This window comes from Triturus cristatus, chromosome 3_2, assembly GCF_964204655.1.
Source record: "Triturus cristatus chromosome 3_2, aTriCri1.1, whole genome shotgun sequence".
Lineage (NCBI taxonomy): Eukaryota > Metazoa > Chordata > Amphibia > Caudata > Salamandridae > Triturus > Triturus cristatus.
Window position 1 is genome coordinate 552,625,933 of NC_140584.1, and position 23,456 is coordinate 552,649,388.

A 23,456-nucleotide genomic window follows, 5' to 3' on the forward strand; every position below is an offset into this window, starting at 1 on the left:
AATGCCATCCAAAAAAAATAGCTGGCAATAAAGTTGTGGCATCCGTAGGGGTATAATAATGAATCCTGCCGATCTTCAGATGTCGCTTAATCTGAAGCCAGGCCTTATGGGCGGCCTGAAACACCTTAAAACAGTTTTTTTTATAGTAAATAGGCTCAAGGATTTTAAAGAAAGTTCTCTCTGCCGTAGAGCCTAGTAGCAGCTGAAAAATATGAGGAGTGTCCTCTATATTTTCCTCATTTGCCCCAACCAATAAAATTCCCACATACTGAAGTTGGCAAGCCCAATAATAATACTGGAAGTTAGGAACTGCCCAGCCTCCTCGTTAACGGGGAAGGGTCATAAATTTCCACGCTCGGCGTGGTTTTCCCTGTGCCCACAGAAAATTACTGCAGATAGACTGCAGTCTCTGAATCTGCTTTCTTGTAATTTCAAGTGGGACTACCCCAAAAAAATAAAGAACCTTTGGTAAAATGTTCATTTTTAGAACATTACATCTCCCCAACATTGATAAGTGAAGACCTTCCATCCTATCCAATTCCTTTTCAATGTTGCATAGCAGAGGCTCCCAATTAGACATGACCATTGAGTCAAGACATGCATTCAAGCGGACTCCCAAATATGTTGCCTCTTCCATGGCTCTTAGGTCATTAAAATGTGCTTGATCAGTACATATAACCTGTGTCTCCGCTAGGTTTAGTTTGTACCCAGAACTCCTCCCATAAATTGATGCAAGTTTTTCGGTCTCTACCAATGTGGTGGCGGGATCCGTTGAGGCTATCGCTATATCATCTGCATATGCAAATATTTTAACCCCTTCTTGCCTAGGGCCTAGTAGTGATATGTTTAGCCTTTGTTCCAATAGGTTTAAGATCGGGTTAATATATAGCGCAAATAGCAAGGGAGAGCAAGGGCAACCCTGCCGGGTACCTCTTGATATGGATACAGGGTTCGACTCTAGCCTCACGCACACACTTGCGCGTTTGATGATCTGTACATTGTTTTAATTGCCTGAATAAATCCTGCACCAAACCCATACCACCTCATTGTTACCCATAAAAACTCCCAGGAGACACGGTCAAACGCTTTTTCTGCATCCAATAGTATCACCTCACATGGCAATTTACGTGTGTTGGCGATATCCAGCATTGTCGTAACTCTACTTATATGGTTGACCGTGCCTCTACGTGTTGGTGGACCGAAACTAAGGGTGTAATCACATGAGAGAGTCGTGATGCTAATATCTTTGCATCGATTTTCCCATCGCAGTTTATAAACGATATTGGTCTGAATGACCCTGGAAGTGTGGGAGGTTTATCTTTTTTGAGAAAAATGATAATACTAGCTTCATCCCAGGATGCAGGGGCAGCGCCCTCTTGTGCTTCCCGAAAAACAGCTAACATGTCTATTTGTATTTCTGGCAATAGAAGATTGTATAGTTCTAATGGAAGCCTATCAGGACCAGCAGCTTTCCCTGTAGCTAGTGAACCTATGGCATCTATAAGCTCTTGCATTGAAATTGGGTCCTCTAGCATTCTCTGGTCTTCTTCAGTCACAATTTTCCTATGAGGATCCCTATATAAATCTTCCCCTCCTCTTTGAGTGTCACTGTCCTCTGAGTACAATCCCTCATAGAAAACCCTAAATACCTCTAAAATCCCCTCCGATGTTTCTACTGTGTTCCCTGCTGAATCCTTGATTGCCGCAATAGAGTTTTTCACCTCTTTACATCTGATCTACCTGTTGCTCCCCCAAACTCGTAGCACTCTCTCTTAAAAAGATGATATTTCTTTGTAATATCTTTGGCCCATTCCTCATTTATCCTAGCTTTGCACCATGCCACCTCTGTTTGTGCCTGTGCAATATCTAGCTTTCTCTGTACTGCTTCTATCAAATTGCACTCGAAGTGGCGTAGTTCCTCATATAGCGCCGTTTGGTGCTGTCTAAGTAGTTTCTGCACATGTAATCCGAAACTTAGTATCTCTTCCCTCAGTCCTGCTTTCATTGCATCCCAGACTTTACCGTACTTAGTAGAGTTGCGATTTATGGCCAGAAATTTTGTTACCCATTTTCGTATATGACTAATAAACTCTTCATTCAGTAGTAACTTCCTGTCAATGGAAAATGAATTTCTGGGTCGTATTAAGCCATGCATTACGAGTTTCAGCAGGACTGGGTTATGGTCCGAGGTTATTCAAGGAAAAATCTGTATGTGTGCATCTTTTAAATACGTTTTTGTCGCAAAAAAATAATCTAATCTAGTTAGCTTTTGATGAGGGCAGGAATAGTGCGTGTACCCTGGTTCTGGATGTTTTAACCTGGGCCATACATCGACTAGGCCATGTTCATCAAGAAGCTGCTGTAGGGCTTTATATACCTTAGGTTTCTTGCCATCGTATCTATCTCCCCCCAACCCACGAGTCACTTCTCCTAATTGGATATTAAAATCCCCCGTAAATATTAGAGGGGTTACCCAGTTGGCCAATTCTGTATTCAAATATTCAATAACTTGCGTTTCATCATGATTAGAGCATATACAGAACATATTGTAAATTTCTCGTTAGCTGTGATACATTCACTCATGGCCCATCGCCCATGTTTATCTGCTAAACTTTTCGTCATTTTTAAAAGGCCTTTTTTTGCAAGTATAGCGACGCCTCTAGTGGTAGTCCCTTGGGTAGTAAACACCTGCAACTCATATCCTAGCTCCTTCAATTTAATATGTTTGTTCCAAGGGCTATGTGTCTCTTGGATACAGACTACATCGGGTGACATATTTCTTATTTCATGTGCCACTCTTTGCCGTTTCCCCCTCTCATTAAGTCCCAGCACATTAAATGTACACACAGTTAAAAATGCCATTTTGTCCTGGTTTAAAAAGGCAAATATCGATTCCTGTCTCTATCAACATCATCTCTCTTTCCTTCATAAGTCCTGTAATTACTGCTGGCTTTTTTATACTTTTTGCCCTACAAATCCCACCCCCCTTGGTAGCCACCCTCCTCCCTGCATCAGAGCACCACCCCTCCTCCCCACTTCTGCCTCCTCTACCAAAGAAATATAATAAAAAAATATTACCTCTGACACCATTGAAAAGTTACTAAGTGCTCAAAAGTTAGTTACTTTTCAAATTGTACCAACGACATGAAGAAAATAGTACGAAAAAACTGGTCCCCCGTAAAAGCCTTGGAACCTCTACAAAACCCTCCGATTTTTGCACTCAAGAAAATCAAAAGTTTAAAAGATAAACTATTGCATGCCGACACAGCTAAGAAAAAAAATCACCCAACCAATTTGAAACTTGCTCACCCTACCACCAATCAGAGGTCATCGAAGATGCGGCAATTGTTCGTCTTGTGAAAGCCCAATAGAAGGTTCAATTTTCACCTATGGAAAAAAGTTTGTAAAACATGAGTTGTTCACAAACTGTAACACGCATAATGTAATCTACTTTGCAGTGTGTCCATGTCCCAAAGTGTATGTTGGCAAAACAACTCAAGCTATCAAGACACGTATGACCCAACACCGTTCCAGAATTCGATGCAAGATTATCAGTGCACCAATGGTTACACACTGCCTTGAACGCCAGCACAGTCCTAATGATATAAAATGGACCGTGCTCAAACATGTTTCTGGAAGGAATGTTGATACTCTCCTATCTAGATTTTTAGCAAAAACTATTATGTACTTAAATACAATCGATAATGGCCTGAATGAACTTAGCGAGATAAATCACTGGGTATGAGCAAGCTTCTATACAGCTCCTCTTTCCTCCTTTTCCTCTTGATCCTTTAATGACGTTGAAAGGCTAGGCCAAAATGTAGGCATTTTACCCATGATTGTATCGTAAGTGTGGCAGTTATAACAGTAGGAGTGCCGATGTGATTGGCCCTCCAGAGTCTAAATTACAAGTTCCTCTAATTCTTTTAAACCTGCAGCCGCTAAGCGAAGTTCGTAGTAGCTTATCCTTATGAATCTTAATTTCCAAAGTGATGTAAATAGCAAGTACGGAGGTCTGCACGCTCTTTGACATGTTGAAAAAACAAGGTTTACTTTAAGAGCGTTCAGCTCCATGGCAACTTACAGGAACTACGTCATAGTGGAGCCGCCCCCTTTTTCGTCCCAGAACCCGGAAATACTCCGTTGGCTATCCCGGCTTGATGGCAGGAATGATTCTGAATGTCCCGAGCACAAATATTTTTAAAAGATTTCCCAGGCGTTTTTGAAATTGTCTCCACGTTAGAACACTTGAGAGCAAAAAATAGCAAAGCTGCGCCTCATCCGGAAAAAGCCCGGGATCGTTTGGCAGCTTGACCGCTGGGGCTCGCTCCTAGACATTGTACAAGTCTCCCGCCGGTAATAAAAGGTAAAGACTATGCGTTTTAACAAGGGTTATCACACCAGGGTGTAAAGGGCAGTTATGATGCCTGTCCGTACGCACGCTGGAGCGGTGGTCTGTTTAACACTTCCCTGACACTTAAAGGAAACAGCGGTTTAGATTTCTCACGACGCGCAGAAAACGAGCGTTCTTCACTGCGCGTCTCTTAAATCACTTCGATACCCCTTGATACCCACTGCCACGCTCTTTTTTAGATTTTTTCTATCGTACACACTCGTTGGTGCAACACTGAGAGGCATTTTATAACAAACTAATCTAGGGCTATCAATGAGAATAGTACTGAGACCCATGATAGTTACCATGCTTTTGCCTACCTTTCTCCCCTAGCCTAAAGATTCTTCTCCATGAAGAGAGTCACGAACCTTGAAACTCACTAAAGACAGATGTGGTACGTAATGCTCCTAGTTAAAAATACATTTTCACTTGTAAATACTTCTTATATTTTAATAAGTCCTGACTAGTTTTCGTCTTTTTTATAATTAGACACCACCAGTCCCTCGTACAAACACTTCCACCCTGATGAAGACCTCTGATATAAGAAGCGCCACGCAGAAGGTCGAAACGCGTTGGTTATTTTTCCTGTGAGGCGAGCCTAAAGAACCCAGGATAAATTGATGTCAAGACATTTTGACTACATATAGCCCATTCAATATGTTTTTTCTGACCTGGTTTCTAGACTTAGAGGCGACCTCCCTTTGGCATTAAAAAGACCATTGTACCGTGAGGACATTATGAAAAGGAGTCCCCATACCTTTATTTAAAGAAGAGAGTAGGACTTTTTTCTGCACATAAACTTGCAGCGTTTGATGTTTGTAAATTGTATAATAATTTTTCATGTATATATTGTATAATCTGTTTTCTTGCTATATGTACAGATGCAAGCTCTAGGCAGTTCTTTGCCTATACATTCTTTCTTGTGATTTTTTCTTTGAATTTATTGTACACTGTTTTGAGCACTTAGTTACTTTTCAAATAGGCTTTGCATAGGAACAACATGTCTTCATGAAAAACATAAACAGATTTATTATGCATCAAATTGCAATCCAGGGATAAATAAAAAATCCATCTAGCAAGCAAAGCTGCGTATTATCAATGGTGTCAGAGGTAATATTTTTTTGATTATATTATTGAGATTCCAACCTCTGTACTCCTCAATAGAATCACTCACCTGTTTTTTTATAGCTCCTCTACCAAAGAGGGCACCCCCCTACTCTCCCCAACAAAGAGACTGATAGACCCAACGGTCGACAGTGATGGAGAGCCTCGTACCCACCCCTGTGTCCCCCAGTGTGCATAGTACCCCTAGCTCAAGCAGAAACAATGTTTTAGCGATAAGGAAAAAAAGGAATTCACTAACATGCGGATCAGCATAAATCTACAAAAATCTACAGGGATAACACACATTACTCCTGCCGGCGTTTAGCTAGCGTTCCCCTCACTTATGTGTTATCTTCCCTAGGGCTTGATCTCTTGTAGATATTCTTTTGCTTTCAGCTCAGATGTAAAAAATCTTGTTTTCTCTTTATATATTATCTTCAGTTTAGCTGGGCTTAGGAGGAATGCTTGTGCACTCTTATCCTGAAATGGCTTGATTAGCTGCCGTAGTTGCCATCTTTTTCCCACAGTAGTGGGACAGAAATCAGGGCGAACAAAGAACTCTACTCCAGCCGCTTTTCTCTGTCTATCTGGCCTCACTAAATCGTACAATGCCTGCCTGGACAAAAAATTAGACAAGCATATCAGTATAGCTCTGGGCCTCATATTAGTTTGATTCTGTTTTACATAAAAGGGAAATCTGTGGGCTCGTTGTATCTCAATATCCCATGTCCACTGGACCAGCTCCGGGAAAGCCTTTGTAAAAAGTTTCACGACAAATTTCCGGGGTCTGAGCCTTTGATGCCCTCAAGAAGGCCAAGAATTCTTAAATTATTCCACCGTAGGCAATTTTCCATGTCCTCAATCTTCCAGGATAGGTCATCCCTGTTTGTTGTCAATGCGTCAGTGGCTATTTTCTGTGCTACCATCTCATCCTCAAGAGTAGAAATTCGATTCTCGGCTTCGGATATCCTTTCCACAATTTCTGAACAGGATTTAGCCACCCGCTGAATCGAATTCTGCAATTTCCTACATGCACCTTGAGTTTTTTGACTTTCCGCCCAGCTTTCTTCTCTATGTGCCATCATTGTCTCATATATGACTGTCAGTGAACTGCCCTCTGGGCGTTCTGATGGATTTTGTTGGTCTTGCTCCCCCGGTAAAGGCTCATTATTGGGACCATTACCCAGTTTTTCCTTTGGGATTTGACCTGGAGCGGCCTGCCTATCATTCCGCTGTGGTGCGTGTGGTATAGTTTTCTTACGTACAGTCCCAGAGCTAGACACCCTGTTATCTTTCCCAGGGGTCTCCTCCTCCTGGCATATACTGCTGGTTTCGCTCAACCACCCACTGGTTAGACTGAGAGGGTCCTCAGATATCTGTAGGGATTCGTCGCCAGATGTACTAGAATGATCCGAGAGTGAGAAAAAGAGCCCTTCTGCATCTGTCTCCAGCATAAATACACCCTCAGTGTCTACATCATCATTGGAACCATCTATTTTGTTTGCAAACACCCTATTGCTTGATGGCAACAAAACTTCTGTTTCCAGGCTTATGGGTGCTACAGAGGTCACCACTGATGGCGAAGCCTCCCTTCTAACATCAGGCTGTGAGATCTGTTTTGGCATTACAGGACTGGACCACATCTCAAAGTCCCCCTCTCTCCCTAACATTGTATTAGTCACAGCAGATCCTGTAGTCCCACCATCTCCCTCGCTTGGCAGAGTTTCCCAATGCGGCAGCTGCCTCGGAAGTGTCCTGTCCCTGAGTTCGCTTTTTGCCTTTCCTGGCTGCCATGAAGATTGCAGGAGTCACTCTCTTCCTGCTATCAGTATTACTGACCAGGCTGTTGTTGCCATCTTCAGCTGCTCCACATCGTAGTTTGTTTTGGGCGGTTTCTGGGGGCTTACTCAGCGCGACGTTTCCTCCTGCTCCGCGGGTCTTTCCGCTACTTGCACTCTTCAGCGGCATCCCGGCCCGGCTAACAATCCTGTCTCGTCCCGTAGGCACCCACCAGAAAACTCCACCACAGCCACGGAAACGTAACACTCGCGAGCAGCCCAGTGCTAAGGGTTTTGACAAAAGTAAGTCCCACAGCATTCCCGGGGGTAGTTAGTAATTCACTGGTAGTTCCTTCCGTTGTGCATGCCGATCCACCGTCTCACACCGGGGGGATCAGGGAGGTCAGGTTACGAGCGCTCACTCGGCTGAGCGACCAGCCGCCATCTTGCCTTGGAATTGAGATGGGATTTAAATGTAGGGTTTGGATCCCTTCGAAAGAATAAGTAACCTCTAAAAATGTATCAATAACTGATTTACCCTAACCGGCATAAACCAGGCTCCAGAAAATTCCTTTAGAGAAAATCTGGAGTTTTATCTATGATTCTAATGCCAAACAGAACATTTTCTGTCTTGTACAGAGGTATTTCAAGCTAGTTCATAATGCTAACTGACTATTACTAGAGACTTTTTTCTTAAAAATCACCACAAAAAGAATTGTTCAATACTCTTGCTTAATTGAAAAACTCAGAAGAAGTTCATTCTCATGCAATACATCTGAAACACTATGCATGTTACTGTAGTCCACACAAAATCAAAAGCATTCATGAATATTTTATTTGTAAACTATTGCTCTGTACCTACAGTTTGGCATGTCGATGGCTACGCTACAGAATCATCCTTAATATTCTTTATCCTTTGAAAATATCACTTGATGACATTCTTCATATTAAGCCTTTGACAATATCTTCTAACTGAGTAGGGATTATAGTTCTCACCAGCCAACACCCACGGCCCCTACAGCTGTCACCGCTACCGGCACACCTGCAGCACCGCCAAGAACATGGACCCAGTACAAACCTCCCTCAAGAACACAACCAAACAGAAGACCCTGCAATGCATCCTCCTCAACGTCCAATCCTTCCACAAACACGCCACCAAAATCTGGGACCTCCTCGACAGCACCACCCATGACATGGCGTTCTTCGCCAAAACCTGGACCAACACCACCTCGGGACTGGACATCGCCATCACCATCCCTCAAGAATACAAGATCTCCAGGGAGGACCGCCCCACCTGCCTGGGAGGATGAATTGCCATTGTCCTCAAATCCACCCTCTGCCTGAGCACACTCCCCGACGAGCTCACAGACCTGATGGAAAACCTTCACTTCAAGATACTGGCCAGCCCCACTGCCACCCTCGAAGGAACCGACCCCCTGGACACCACAGACCTTACGCCAACTCCATCATGGACATCATCTCCCCGCAGGCCATTGCATCCACCAACTGCACCCTGCTGGGAGACCTCAGCTTCCACCGCGACAACCAACTGGACCCCAACATCAGATCCCTCCTGGACAACCTCCACAACATTGGACTCCGCCAGATCGTGACCGAGCCCATGCACTCAGCACGACACACCCTCAACCCCCTCTTCACTACAGGAAACTCCATCACCATCAGCCACACCACCGAACTCCCATGGACTGACCATCGTTGCATCCACTTCACCTTCAGAACACCCACCATCCACAGACACCAGCACCTGCTGCCACGTAGAAACTGGACCAAAATCACTGACGACCAGCTCACTCCTCAGTCAATAATTCCACCCCAACCATCACGGAAAACAATGACCCCAAAACTGAAGCCCGAACCCTGCATAGATGGATCTCAGACAGCGCCAACACCCTAGCCCCCCTCAAGAAAAACAATACCCGCACCAAGAAAGCCAGATGGTTTGCCACCGAACTTCGAGAGTCCAGACGCACTTGTTACCGCCTTGAAAAGGCCTGGAGGAAGACCAAATCCACAGAAGCACAACAACTTCAGAGCCGCCAACTCATCAGAGAAAAGAGGAAAAAAGCTATTGAAGACAGAATCTCCACACACGCGTAGAACAGCATTGAACTCTTCAACATCATCAAGGAGTTCGTCCAACCCACCAGCGAGTCTACTGACATCCCTCCCTCATAAGACCTCTGCGACAAACTCAGCACCTTTTTCCATCACAAAATCAAGAGCATCTATTACAACTTCGACGAAGACAACCAACACACCGAACCCTCACCAACCACCCCCAACACCCGGAAACCAGCGATTAACAACTGGACAGCCCCCACCACTGAAGACAGACTGAAGAAAATAAAGTCAATCCACTCAGGGACCCCCACGGACCCCTGCCCCCACCACATCTTCAACATAGCCGCCGACACATCACACCCATGCTCCGCCACACCATCAACCACTCCCTGGCGACCGCCTCATTCCCCGACGACTGGAAACACGCTGAGGTCAACCTCCTCCTGAAGAAACCCACGGCGGACCACACCGACCTCAAAAACTACAGACCCATCTCCCTGCTCCTGTTACCAGCAAAAGTCATGGAGAAAGCCATCAACAGCCAACTCGCCACATTCATCGAAGAGCACAACATCCTCGACTCCTCCCAATCTGGCTTCCGAAAAAACCACAGTACGGAAACCGCCCTCCGCGTCGCAACAGATGACATCCGCACCCTACTGGACAAAGGAGAAACAGTAGCCCTCATCCTCCTTGACCTCTCAGTGGCGTTCGACACAGTCTCCCACTGCACCCTAATACGCAGACTCCAGGACGCAGGAATCCAGGACAAGGCCCTCGACTGGATCCGCTCCTTCCTCTCTGGCAGAACGCAACGGGTCAGACTCCCCCCTTTCCTCTCAGACCCTACACCTACCACCTGCGGAGTCCCCCAGGGTTCCTCCCTCAGCCCGACGCTCTTCAACGTCTACATGGCTCCACTCGCCCCCATCATCAGAACCTACGGACTCAACATTGTGTCATATGCAGACGACACCCAACTCATCCTCTCCCTATCCAACGAACCCAACACCTCCAAGCACAACTATCGAGCAGGCATAAAAGCCGTCGGCAAATGGATGAAAAACAGCTGCCTACAACTAAACACCAACAAAACAGAAATACTCATCATGGGCCCAAACCCCAATGCCTGGAGGGAAACCTGGTGGCCCCCCACCCTCGGAAACCTGCCAACCCCAACAAACCACGCACGCAACCTGGGAATCATCCTGGACTCCGAGCTCAAAATGGACCACCAGATCAACTCCGTCTCGTCTTCCTGCTTCCACTCCCTCTGCCTCCTACGTAAGATGTTCAAATGGATCCCCCTCGAGCACAGAAAGACCGTCACTCACGCCCTGGTCACCAGCAGACTCGACTACGGCAACGCACTCTACGCCGGAATAAACAAAAACCTCACCTGCAAGCTACAGAGCATCCAAAACACTGCCGCAAGACTAATCCTTAACCTCCCAAAACACTGCCACATCTCCCAGCACCTGCGCACACTCCACTGGCTCACCGTTGAGGCTAGAATCATCTTCAAGATACTCACCCATGCACACAAAGCCCTCCACGACACCGGACCAGCATACCTGAACAGCCAACTCAAATTCCACGCACCCCAAAGGACCCTATGATCAGCCCAGCTCTCCTACTCTGTGGTCCCCTGCACCAGAAAGACCAGATTGGGAGGCCGCTCCTTCTCCTTCCTCGCGGCCAGAGCCTGGAACACCCTTCCGCACCACCTCAGACAGACAACATCGCTTCCCATCTTTGCAAGAAACATCAAAACCTGGCTCTTCGACAGACCCCCTCCTTGATGGACTAGAACCTGCACCCCCCCCCACCCCTAATGCCTTGAGACCCTTACGGGTGACTAGTCGCGCTTAACAATTGCCTGATTTATTGATTGATTGATTGATTGATTGATTGATTGATTTGATTGATTGAATCACCTGCCCATGTTCAATAATTGTCTGCTTTTTGTAAGTTTGAAATTGTGATCATAACATCCTGAAAACGGTATATTTTCAGACAATATAAAATCCTTTTTTGTAGAGGAGGCTAGTATGCAATTTTATCCAAGGGCTATAAAAATCAGACCCTATTTTACACGTTGGAAATTTAGCTGGCAAACTCCTTTGAGGCTTGGTTTACAATATCAGCATGGCATTGGAGCCTGGCACCCCACCCTCCAACTGTTGTTTCCCTGCCCTGAAGCACCCCCTCCTGGAATCGGGACACAACAGGAGGATTTGGATCTGTTAAATACGGGCTGCATTTTATTTCCTATTTTGGGAACAAATACTCATTATAAATAAATGTATGTTCTGGGATACTATCCAGAAATTTTACTTCTGGCTGCAAGGTACACTGCCACATACATCTGTACACTTTGTAATCGTAGCCAAAAGCTTTGATTTCTTAATATTTCTCTGAGTATGTGTTATCTTACTTTCCACATGGGCTGGCAATCAAAGTGTTAAAGTTATCAAGTAGTCTATGCTAGAGCTCCAACTTGTTCCGAACAATTTTCGACAATTATCGCATTGAAGTGGGATCCCTACCAGAAGTGAGTAATTTTCTATTAGTAATTTAATTATTAAGACTTCCTGTAGGCCATTAATCAGTAATTTGACCTATACCTAGTGGAACTCTGGTTGTTTATTTTATGATGCTGAATAGTTTCTTGGCTTTTTTTTCTATGTTACTTTGGGATTTTGGATACTGTTACCTTGTAAGTAGAATGTTGATCTTGTAAACTTTACTTTGGATTATCCAGTCAAGAAGGTCATCATTTACTGTAAAATGTGCTTTCAGAGGCAACAATATTTGGCATTTAGATTAGTGATGAACCAAGGGCCCAGGAACTTAATTAACTTGCTAAGGGCCTACCTTTTATTCCCACAGCCAGATTGGCTCCAAATCCACACAGTGGGAGATAAACTACCCCAAAAAACAGTTTTGATTGACAACAAAGGAGTGTGCTTCTTATTTCCCTTGGCATTACTCTGGGCAGACACAGAGGCCCTGCACAAGCAACAATGGGTTTCCCCATCTTAGATTTTATGAGTAGAGTGCTCTGTGGGATTACTGGCAGTAAGGCAAATAGGAACTGCTGAAAAAAGGCCCAGGGTTGCCTCTGGGAACGTTAACTCTATTGATTATGGAGGGACCCCCATTCACTAGCTAGTGCCAACCATAAATGTTTCACCTCAAGGCACCCTCATAAGAACACTTGTTGGATCTACAGAAGATCAGAAGATGGCTAAGCCCTGCTTGCTGTACCCTATCAAGAGCTCTGAAGTACTGGACCTGCTCCCTTCCGTACCTAGGACAAAGAAGTGGGCTGATCTCCTGTGTGGCCACAGGGACAAAACAAGGTGAAGTGGTTACTTGTTGCTGGATGACCATTTGTCCCGTCACAACTGGAACTGCATCAACCCTCCACAAGACCTTTATTGAACAAAGCCTTAAAGTCCTAATGGCCACTTGAAGCCGGGGAGCTATAAATGAAGAGCTGAGGAAAGAGGGACTTACCACTACAAAGTTCTAGGACTTCTGGAGTACTGAAGCCAACCACTAGAGTCAATCCAATAACAGTGCAAGTTTGCTGGGCTGAAGAGAAAGGTTTTCCCTGATTGGACCTTTTCCGCAGCAGTACATCTATTTCAATGACACCTCAGAAAGAAGGTATCTGACCCCGTAGAGCCATTTTGGGAGACAGCCTTCCTCCCTGTATTGTTGGAGAATTCTAGATCCATTTCAGAGAATAAGTGCCTGATTTAAAGTGTAGCAGACGGTATTTACTTCTTAGGGCAATGGAGTAAATTACTCCACTGCCCTAATGGAGTGCCTGCCTGCTGAAATTAAGGATGTCTGCTGGCCCAGTGGACATTTCTCGCATTGGCAGGAACCACCATCACAGCAGTTCCTGTCAATGTATTGAAAGTTTGATTGAAGTAAAGAAAACATTCAATATTTCTTTGTTTTCAAAAACAAAATCCCATGACGTGGGGTTCATTTACAAGTTTTCAATGCCCCTTACTGCCATGATGGGCAGTGAAAACTGGTATTTTGACTGGCCACTCTAAATTGGGTGTGTGGTATAATGGCCAAACATCCAATGGCCCTTACTCTGTCAGAGTTGTAGGTCACCGTTGGAGAGGGAGTAGCCTCCACTGCTGACATAATGAAGGTTCACCCATCACTAACTGAGGTGGGTGGACATTCAGAATGACAGAAAGAATAAGTCTCAAGGAGAGCTGTGTTCACATAGAGAAGAGATGGTGCAAGCCTAGTGCCTCTTTAAGGTCCTGCAACTAGAAGATGATTTGCAATATGCATTTCATGTTTATGGATATTCTTTTTCTTACACTATGTGGCCCTGATATCTCACCTGCCATTTTCTCTGCAATTGCTCACATAGTTTTCAGTTGAGCCTATGTAATGTTTGATGCATTTAGGTTAGTCATTGATATTTAGCTGAGCATTTTGCATGATGAGTTTTTTAAGTTGTGTTACAACTAAGGGAAGGTCTATAGAGTACTCATGCCTTAAAAGGTGTCTAGGCACCAATGATCTAATGTAACTAATGAAGAGGAGTACTCATGCCTTAAAGGGCTTCTAGACACCGAAGATCTAACATGACTAATGAAGAGGCAATTGCCTCTGGTAGTAAGTTTAGATTTTAAGGTGCAGTTGAGATTACTCTTGGCTCTTCAGAGAGGGCTAGGAGCACTACACTGAGTAATCCTTTTTGGCAAGAGGACCAGGACTAGAGCTTTCAAGGATCTAAATATAAGGTTGATGATCTTAAATTCAATCCAAATATAGTGAGATTGGTCCCATACATTATTGGCCTCCTTAAGGTGTTTAATCCATCCGGCTTCCGAACTGCTTCCCACCTTTTTGTAAATGTTTTTAGTCTTTGGAAAACCAAGGTGTTGAGTGTGTTTGATTTCTGCTTATTGTAAATAGGGCATAACTTCCAAGGATATCAGATGTCAAGGTTGAATAGATGGAGTCAGCAAATTCCATAGAACGTGAACAAGAAGCTTGCAAAGATACAACATTTATTAGAGTGTCAATAGCTTGATGGAGGTCAGTGGTTGTAAATGATGGACACCAGTACTCACTTTTGGGACTGAGACTTACATTTACCATTAGACTTTGACCAAGAACAAGAGAGAGAAGGGCAAAAAATGAGAACAAAGGAGGAAAGAACGATAGGGAAACAAAGACAAAGAGGAAAAGCATGGCCAGAAGTGTTGTATGGTAGAAAAAGAGGTATGAGTCGGAATCAAGACTAGCCAATCTTGGTATCTGAAAGCCTCAGTTTTTGATAAAACTGGCAGAGGGCTTCTAAAAATTCTTTGGCCCCTGCAGTTGGCTTTTTTAATTAAGCATCTTTTAAGCATCACTGAGATCAACTCAGCCAAGGTTTGGAACGTAACAATCTAACCATCATTCAGCAGAATATCACATTTTGGTAATTGTTATTTAATTTCAAATGTTGGCACACTGTCAGATCTGTGTGGTGCATCTATCTGTTAATACAAGGAGGAGCTTATGGTGCTTTGTTAGTGCTCTTCGTCAAGAGAGGTATCCATGGTTACAGCAGTTACTGGCAAGGGGCAGAGACAAGAGAAGTATGCATCCTCTCCCCTCAGAATTTATCAGGGAGATAACTGACACTGGAACAAAGTCTTTGCTTCAGGAGAAGTAGGAGAATGCATTTCTATGTACGTATAGCACAGAGAGCTAGACGGTGTGCACCTTCGTCCCTCGCAGATTCTGAGGGACAATGGCTGCCATGAAGTATAGAAAAGTGGCACATAGCTGCTCACTTGCAATAACGTATTAACAGGAAATGGCAATGCCAATATGTGTGGTCTATAACTGAAAGTGCCTCTTCAATCACTAATCAGTTTAGGCAATGAGTCACCATGCATGCACCCTTTTCACTCATCCTTGCACTCATACATTCATTTATCCATCCACTGACTCCTGCATTCACCCACTTACCAATCCACAAAAGAGTAGACAAACATACTCCCACACACAAAAGGAAGTTAAATTGAACGTATAACAGTAGTAGGAGAACAGAAATAATATCAAAATAAATTTAAACATAGTAGTGGGCGGCCATCTAAGAATGGTATTGTACGAAGTGTATCATTGTTTTAAAGTTCCACCATAGTTAGCCCAAGAGCCCTCTATGTATGCACAAGCATTTTGAGAATGTTTATATATTTTTTATTTTTGTTACAAGGGCCTGGCAGACAACTACAGCTGCTGGTATCTGTTTCCCAAAATTGTTCAACAGATTTCGGAATCAATTATTTAATTTATCTCGAAGAATCGTATGCAACAGATGTTGTCCTAATACATAACCATTGTAGATGTTAGGATATCCAAAGATATTGGTGAAGACGCCTCACTCACTAATAGTGACATGCTTCATCATTGGCGTCTTTCCACACCCAGGTAAGATGGTACTACCTGGGCGGACTCAACCAAAAGATGTTATGGGAGTTCTTATATAAATGTTTTCTGGTTATGCAGGGAACCAGGTAGATGATATATTTAGAAATACCTACAGGTATACCCCAATGCTTTGCTTTATTCGTAGGGTACCTGGGGTATGAAATAAAATCAGTGTGTTTAATGGGGTGCTTTTGATTTTATTTGGTTCAAATGTACCCACTTTAAAGTGCCAACATGTTTCGGCCCTCAAAGTGAGCCCTTTCGGGTCTGGGGCCTTCTTCAGGGCTGTAAATTCTACTCTTCAGTGTCCCTGGCTATTGTTTGGCAATATATTCAATACAAACATAAACAAGTATCAGGCCTATTGCACTCACCTATTTTCCTTAAAGTTCCAGTAGTATTTCTGGAAAAAAGAAAACAAAATCATATGCACAAATAAATTTCTGCGATAGGATCTAACATTAGTAAAATATACAAATGCTTAATCTACTGTGATCTATTCCACAGACCAAGTGCTAATGGTGATCAGTGTCTACCACTGCTTAGTGTCTATGTATTGTTGCTTCACCCATGCTACTATCTTACAACCTATTTCCTTATTTCTACTTACAATTACCCTTTGTGATCTCTATGTTTTTTTAAATATATTTTTATAGAAGTGATTCTATATTTAAAATCACGTTGTTCTGCAGCAACAAACGATGCCGTGTGTTATTATCTAAGTGACATGCTCAGTGATGTTATCAACCATGTCCCATCTATATACATGCTCTGGTCTTAATGTTAAGTTGTTCTAGGTGATACATGGTACCCCTGAAGTTCACTGTTCTCACCTACTGGGTGGTGCTACTATGCACCATGCGGGTCTTGTGAATCAGGGTGCCGTCTTGTAGTCACACACTAGGAATAAAGCATATACATGTCTCTCACACAATGATGTTGTTTGGTGTTAATTTAACTCCACCCAAGCATTTCTCAAGGCGATATTGATATTTCTTCTACTTCGCATTAGAGAACTTAAAAGTGATCTATTCTTTTCCCCACGTTCTTATTTATGAACTTTATTCAATCAATTGTTAAGTTTTGTTTCTCATGAATTTATACCGTAACTTTGTCTAATAGAGACATATCCTACAATATACTAATTGTCACTTGCACAGACCAATGGTTCCTCCAGGTGCTCTTTGTCTAAGGAACATTCAGTCGACTCATGCCCAGATCACCGTTGTTAAAACATACGGAAAAACTCGTCCCGACTCACAATTATGTTCAAGTATAGTACGTGTATATTTCTACATAGAGCAAGGCTTCTAATGTTGCCGCGTCCTGTTCATTTTCAGATCCACTGAACCCTCATTCCCAAATCATCCTAGTGCTTTTATATAACCCGTGCATAGTTATACTTCGAGCGAGGTTTCTAAAGTTTTGTTCGTTGTCAAATATACTAAGCCAATTGTTGTACAAGGGTTATTCTGGGTGTTTACACTCGTTTTCAAAGTCTACTCATCATCCATATGTTTGTACCATTATTTATACGCGCTAGGATCACCCCTTCGTGTCCGCCATTCACACACACCCGACTTACTTCATCAAAGATCGGTCACCACGATACCACCTAACCTCTTGAATATAAAAGTAGGATGTTACAACGTGTGGTATAAAACAACGCTGTCTTGATTTCCCCTTAAACTATGAATCCCAGAGGCGCAATTGACTTTCAAGCGCCGACGACGGGCTATGTCGTCACAAACATTCCACCAATGGGAGAACACGTACGAAACAGAGCTGACATCAAGTTTGAAAAGAAATTAACTACTTAAGACACCGCCCGATTACCGAAGTTACACGGCGGCGGGCGGTGAAGCTTAGGTAGTACCGCGGTGACCGATCTTTGATGAAGTAAGTCGGGTGTGTATGAATGGCGGACACGAAGGGGTGATCCTAGCGTGTATAAATAATGGTACAAACATATGGATAATGAGTAGACTTTGAAAATGAGTGTAAACACCCAGAATAACCCTCGTACAACAATTGGCTTAGTATATTTGACAACGAACAAAACTTTAGAAACCTTGCTCGAAGTATAACTATGCACGGGTTATATGAAAGAACTAGGGTGATTTGGGAATGAGGGTTCAGTGGATCTGAAAATGAACAGGACGCGGCAACATGAGAAGCCTTGCTCTATGTAGAAATATACACGTACTATACTTAAACATAATTGTGAGTCGGGATGAGTTTTTCCGTATATTTTAACAACGGTGATCTGGGCATGAGTCGACTGAATGTTCCTTAGACAAAGAGCACCTGGAGGAACCATTGGTCTGTGCAAGTGACAATTAGTAAATTGTAGGATATGTCTCTATTAGACAAAGTTACGGTATAAATTCATGAGAAACAAAACTTAACAATTGATTGAATAAAGTTCATAAATTAGAATGTGGGAAAAAGAATAGATCGCTTTTAAGTTCTCTAGTGTGAAGTAGAAGAAATATCAATATCGCCTTGTGAAATGATCGGGTGGAGTTAAATTAACACCAAACAACATCATTGTGTAAGAGACATGTATATGCTTTATTCCTAGTGTGTGACTACAAGACGGCACCCTGATTCACAAGACCCGCATGGTGCATAATAGCACCACCCAGTAGGTGAGAACAGTGAACTGCAGGGGTACCATATATCACCTAGAACAACTTAACATTAAGACCAGAGCATGTATATAGAAGGGACATGGTTGATAACATCACTGAGCATGTCACTTAGATAATAACACACAGTATCGTTGGTTGTTGCAGAACCACGTGATTTTAAATATAGAATCACTTCTATAAAAATATATATAAAAAAACATAGAGATCACAAAGGGTAATTGTAAGTAGAAATAAGGAAATAGGTTGTAAGATAGTAGCATGGGTGAAGCAACAATACATAGACACTAAGCAGTGGTAGACACTGATCACCATTAGCACTTGGTCTGTGGAGTAGATCACAGTAGATTAAGCATTTGTATATTTTACTAATGTTAGATCCTATCGCAGAAATGTATTTGTGCATACAATTTTGTTTTCTTTTTTCCAGAAATACTACTGGAACTTTAAGGAAAATAGGTGAGTGCAATAGGCCTGTTACTTGTTTAGGTTTGCATTAAATATATTGTCAAACAATAGCCAGGGACACCGAAGAGTAGATATTACAGCCCTGAAGAAAGCCCCAGACCCGGAAGGGCTCACGTTGAGGGCCGAAACATGTTGGCACTTTAAAGTGGGTACATTTTAACCAAATAAGATCAAAAGAACCCCATTAAACACACTGATTTTATTTCATACCCCAGGTACCCTACGAATAAAGCAAAGCATTGGGGTATACCTGCAGGTATTTTTAAATATATCACCTACCTGGTTCCCTGCATAACCAGAAAAAAATTATATAAGAACTCCCATAACATCTTTTGGTTGAGTCCGCCCAGGTAGTACCATCTTACCTGGGCGTGGGAAGACGCCAATGATGAAGCATGTCACTATTAGTGAGTGAGGCGTCTTCTCCAATATCTTTGGATATCCTAACATCTACAATGGTTATGTATTAGGACAACATCTGTTGCATAGGATTCTTCTAGATAAATTAAATAATTGATTCCGGAAATCTGTTGAACAAATTTGGAAAACAGATACCAGCAGTTGCGCTGTGTGAGAACATAATACTCCGGAAACCGGAACTGAACTGCTTCTCTCACTCTCTCTAGTGATACAAGACAACTACAGCTGCCAGACATTCCTAAGAAGATGTAGCAATGATTATCATAGTGCAAATTTTTACTCCAATGTGTTTGTCAAAGGAAGCAACCAAGACAAAACTCCTTGCTTATTACAGTAATCTGTGATCTTCCATTTAAAAAAATGCCCTTCTACAGGTATTAATACAATGTAATATCAATTGACCCTTAAAGGTCCGACTTTTTTCACATATGATTTTCACAATGCACAAGACTGGTCTACTACCTATTTTTTCATAATAAATTAAGGCATCTTGCATAACATTTCCCAAATAATCAGTCAGGTCTATACCCTTTATAATTGGCTCATCATCATACCCAACTCTGGCCTACTGTATTGAGTACATGCTTGACCACAACGCCACATTTGGTAACAGTAATAAAATTTCAACCATGTACATAACTAGAGCTTGCAAAGCAATATACTGTCCTCTTACAAGACATAGCAAGGATTCTCAAAGAACAAATCTACCTGCAGGGTTTGTCACAGGGGATAGCCATCACCAAATGCCTAGCCTCCTATGGTATTCTCTGAGATTTCATGTAGCAAAATACATGTCTGCTGTCTTTAACTCAGTGTAATGACAGTCCCTCAGTAGGCTTTTCGTGATATATAGGTTGGCATAATGTCTTTGTCATAACCTTCATAATAATAGACAGTCCTATGTCATAACTTTCTCAAATTAACTAACTAACTTTTCGTGGGTGTGTCACCTTCACCATCTCGGGCTTACTATATTGAAAATAAGCTTTCTTAAAATTCAGCCGTCAGGGAAACAATCAGCAAAATTACAAATACTTATAAAGTTACAAATCGTAAAACAACTTATAACCCCTTTTAAAAAGTTCAAACAAGGATTCAAAGGGGTAACCAGCACTAAAATTGGTGCTGAAGTTAATCTTTGAAAGTCTATTTAGCAAAATACCAACTACAGCCTTCAACACAGTGTAATAATAGCCCACCCTTATATGAATATTGGCTTTAATAATTGCATTTCACAATAAGTAAGTGATGTCTACTACCTTTGACATAACCTTTCACAATAAAGAGATCCGATATATGGTATCCGACAAAACATTTCCCAATTAACCAAACAAGCCTTTAACCCTCATCATTGGCTTGCAAATATGATGAACTGAGACCTCCTGTATTGCACATCTGCTGGCAACCATGAGTTACAGTGATGAAACTACAAATATGTGCAAAACAATATACAACCACTTCTGAAAAGGGCCTAACAAGGATTACCATGTTTCAAATTGTCAACTCCAAGTGTTTGTCAGGGGGGGGGTAAACAAATGTCTTGCCTACTGTGTTAATCTGTGAGATTTCATGTAACAAAATATCTATCTACAGCCTTTACCACAGTGTAATGCCCTTAACACTTATAATCCTATTGGCATCAACAAAAGCTTTTCACAATAAATTGGCCAGGATTACTATCTTTGTCATAATTTGTAATAATAAAGATATGAGACCTCCCACCTCCGACATTAATTTTCCAAAAGAAACAATCATTCCAATGGCCTGAAGAGAGCAGAACCAGGCAGACACAGGCAATATGGAGGAGATGAATGCTACAGACACATTCTTGATACCAAGTCAGTATCGGCTACATGATAATGATGACGACACCCGGGCCATAGACTCATACGCCACCAAAGTTCAACAAGAGAGTGTCCATGAATTTCGGTGCACAGAGTTAGTGGCAACAGAGCTGAAAGGGGATGCAGTCTGCGATGAGGCTTGTACAATGGTAGCAACTCTGCCATGCACAAATCAAGACTCAGTTCCACATGTGTGACCTACTTGACCGCAGTGTAAGCCGGAGGCAGCGGTCAGCGTGGGCCAACCGCTGTTCAGCCAGCTACTCCTGGAAGTCTAACACACGATGTTGGAATGGCATGTGGCGATGATTTGTCGCTGACAGAGGTAGAAGCACCAGAGCTGTGCATGTGTGCCGCCTGCGACGATGCCGTGTCCTGCCTGGTCCGGACTGAATTGGGTTGTTGTGAGGCCTGCAGGTCCGCAGTGTAGGCAGTACACAGGTGACCCCGCCGTGCTGGACAGCAGTGTAGGTCGGTGGCAGCGGTGGAGTACGTCAATGAGAAAGGAGTAATGGGGGCCTGTGTCGTGGGCCTCGGGCTTGGAGCTTGCACCGGCACGTGGTGGCCCCTCTTTGACACACGCCAGTGTCGGCAGGTGAGCAGTGAGGCCTGGGTGTGCAGGGACGGGCAAGACAGGTCTGGGGACCAGCAGCCTGGAGTGCAGCATGCGCACAGGATCGCAGGCACCACCATTCATGGTGTTGGCCTCATTGCGGCGGGAGAGGCGCCACCCTGGCAGACACATTGGCAATTCCGGAAGAGAACCACGCCCAGAGCAATGGGCCTTTTATTCACACCCCTACGTTGGCCTGGTGTACGCCGGACCAGTCCACTACGCTCACGTTTACAGGGGGGACGTAACAAGCTACTCTTCCGTGATCTGCCCCACTGGCTGAGCTGAAATGGTTGCGTCAACTGTCCAGTACACTCCAAACACCAGCAGTGTGTGTCGACATGGAAATGTCCGTGGTCTGCATACTAAATGCTGTTCGGCACATCCACGCCACACTTGGCATTGTGTACATTCACATTCATAGGTCACTTGCCCTCTTCACACATGCCTGGTTCCCACCTCTCCCCACATTCTGCTATTGTGTGGCTGAGGTGCCATGCCGTTAATGGCTTGTGTACATGGCTAGCCCAGGTTGCCCCAGTAAGTTGTGTTGTCGTGTCTGGTATGTGGGCATGTTGGTTGTCATGCTGTATGTGATTTTGTAACATGTGCATTCCCAGAGTTGTGAGTTGTATATTGGTGGAGTTGAGGTGTGTGGTGTGTTCAGTTGTTACTTACTGACATGCAGTGCACTTCCATCGGTGCCAGCATCAAAGCACTGGTTGATAATGGACTGTCGGAAGATGAAGGAATCATGCACAATGCCTGGGTAGTTGGCGATGACATTGGTGAAGAGTCCCCGGTGGTCCACTATTGTTTTTTCATTGATGGACTGCGTGTGCTTCCTGTTGCGGTAGTTGTGTGCATTGGCGGCAGGGGGCACGAGGAGTACATGTGTGCAGTTGATTGCCCCCAACACGTGCGTGAAGCCAGCTATGGCTTAGAAGCCTTGCTTGGTCTCAACCTGTTCCTGCGCAGTGTGTGGAAAGTGCAGGTGCTGGAGTACCAAGCTAATGATGGCATCCAAAACAGGTGTGAGGAACTTTGATAGGGCTGGCTGTAAGACTCCTCCGACTCTGGTAGTTGTTGGTTGGAAGGTACCAGAGGCCAACAAGTGCAGTACAGCCAGCAGCTTTGTCTGCGGAGGGATGTTGGTTGTCCGCTGTGTTGGTACAGTCAGCCTGTGGGCAAATTGGGTCGGGATGCGGAGGATGGTTGTCCTTTTGAGCCTGTATTGGGCAATGACATCCTCTGGTGTTAAGTCTGTGAGGCTGGTGCATTTTCTGAAGGTCCGCTGTCTTTGTGTCTGCGCTGACTCCATGTTAGTTTGGGGAGGTCCGGGAGGCGGGCCTGTGGGTGGTGGTGGTGAGTGTTGTGGCCCTTTTGGGTGTCCGAGGTGCATGATCAGTAGCTCCATGGCATCTGTTGTCCTTCAGGTGGGCCTGTGGACTGGGCTCCCTTTCAGGGTGCAGGTTGACGTCTGACTTTATACCAGGTCAGAGCAGGTTTAAATCCCTGCTGCTAACGTGCCTTATCGCATGTTTTGTGTTCTTATCGCCGATCTGGCTGGTCTTTGAGAATGTTGCGAAGTGGTGTTGTCTCGGCTTTTTGCGCGGAAACGCCTACTCTGCA

The 23,456-nt window shown here is 43.7% G+C and overlaps 1 protein-coding gene across 2 annotated transcripts in view; it reads left to right on the forward strand.

The window, feature by feature from the left end:
• DCDC1 (doublecortin domain containing 1) overlaps nucleotides 1–23,456 on the forward strand; it is a 1,503,674-nt gene that overhangs the window by 1,288,664 nt on the left and 191,554 nt on the right. The window lies entirely within an intron of this gene.